Raw genomic sequence first — 2,241 nt, forward strand, 5'->3', positions numbered from 1 at the left:
GTTCTCCCATTTTTACTACAGAACCAAACCATTTTAATCCATTTTTAGTATAGCTTTCTTTGCAAGTATTGTCGATTTCATTGTTTTTTTATCACTCGAATCTTAATCATGTTGACATAGATGTTTTGTTTACAATTCTCCATTATCATTTTTATCATTATTATCATTATTATTACTTAGTATGAAATAATATGGAAATATAGATAAACAGCAAAATTAATTCAGACATGTATATATGAAGGCAAATCCCAATGTTAAATAAATAAGTTATCTATGAAACATGAAACAAAACTTAAGTCAACCTGCTCAATGGAAAAGCATTATCACCAAGTTTGAGCTTCTATAAGTTCCACTGATTAAACTATTTGATTTAGAAGATCCTTCCACAATTGATCCTTATAATATGTGAGGCAAAACCGTGCAATTGAATTACATGCCTTCTGTTAAGTAAGGTTGAGGTGGCCTGTTGGTAACGTCCCTGACTGGTGATGGCCAGACTGGGGTTCGAGTCTCGCTCAAACTCGTTAGTTCCTTTGGTCACTGCAGCCTCATCATCCTTGTGAGCTAAGGATAGGGAGTTGGGGGAGCCTATAGGTCTATCTGCCGAGTCATCAGCAGCCATTGCCAGGCCCTCCTTTATCCTGGATTGGGTGGAGAAGGTCAGTCTCTATGGCATTGTCCTGCTTGATAGGGCAATGTCATTGTCCCTTACATCTACCATTCATAAGTAGCCTTTCATGGATGATATGGTGTTTGAAGATCTGAATGCAAAGGATGGTCAGAATGATGAACAATCTTTTACTGTCAAATTTTAGTTTAAGGCGATTTTTTGTCTTTCTTGTTTATTTATTGATTTTCCTGTGTTGTTCTATGTAAGCTTAGTCATTATTATTTTCAGTCCTATCGACTTTTATAATATATAAAAAAGAAACGATCAATATTTAACTTCATATTGTACAGTAAGTCTACATTCAAATTTCTTAGAGTTACGTTTTCTTTGCCAGTTTCCGCCTTAAGGGTAACTATTCCAAAATCTATTATGTGAAAAGGCGATTCACGTTTCATAATTAAGGACTTTAGCACAAAGGCAAGTGTCACATATGAAGGAATTAGACTGAATAATTCAGAAAAATGCAGAAACTGGGTTAATGTAAATGCGGAGGAAGTAGGGTGGCGGTTACCGACCTATGACCTCATCTCCACGATCGCTGGGCAGTGTGCGAAGCAGTTTGAACTAACTTGTGTCATTTCAATTCTTGGGGTATCTAATTTTAGTTAATTGATAATTAATATCAATGGGCTTTACATAATTTAAGTCTTAATAGGTTAGCAGACAAAGCCACTTACAGTGCAACTACTTCCATTTCTTCTACAATCTACATCAGCATTTTTTGCTTTATTTCTATGGCTTCCATTTTGTTTTGCTCATATCTGCTTAATTCTTTAACGAATATTTTCACATTCTTTCACTGGTTTATGCAGTACCTCTTTACTGTCACCATTCACCAGCATCAGTAATCATTCCATACTTCATTCACAACTTATCTTTATATGCCATAATTTCAATCTCCCTTTTACATGAAACCAGTCACTCACATGTATACATATACGCCGAACTTCCTTAAATCCTTCAACCGAGCTCCTAAATCAGTGCTATTATAAGTTAATTCAAGGTTTTACGTATGTCATATATAGCTTTCTTCCTTCCTTTCTCCCACAACTTGATCCAAGTGCTCTCACTTTTACCTAAACTAACACTTCTTGTCTACTATCAATCATTGATTCACGCGTTATAGTACCTATATCATAATATCGTCATATAACTTTTCTGGTATATGAAGTAATGTTATTCTCATATTATTCTTTTAAAAATTTCTATCCCTTTTACCTATAGCGGAGAAATCATTCCTTTCGCTAATGCCTTTAGAACCATTCCCTCTTCCAATGCTACCTTACAAGCCCTGGTCAGCCACCCAAATATACTATCACCAGATAACTCATTTATTCAACTTCTTGATTTTCATCAAATGTCACTTCCATATACATTCTCAACCTCTTACTAACCTTTTGCATCCTTGAGATATCCAGCGCTACTTCTCTTCCTAAATTCAAAATTCAAAAGAATATCAAGACGTCAACCGCCTCAACCTTTGACTGTATTCACCTAAAAAAAAACTCTTCTCTGCTTGTACTTCATTACAGAACCTATTCTCTCCAAAGACTTTGGTCAATGTCTCAACG

The sequence above is a fragment of the Palaemon carinicauda genome, chromosome 34 (genome assembly GCF_036898095.1).
Source record: "Palaemon carinicauda isolate YSFRI2023 chromosome 34, ASM3689809v2, whole genome shotgun sequence".
Taxonomy (NCBI): Eukaryota; Metazoa; Arthropoda; class Malacostraca; order Decapoda; family Palaemonidae; genus Palaemon; species Palaemon carinicauda.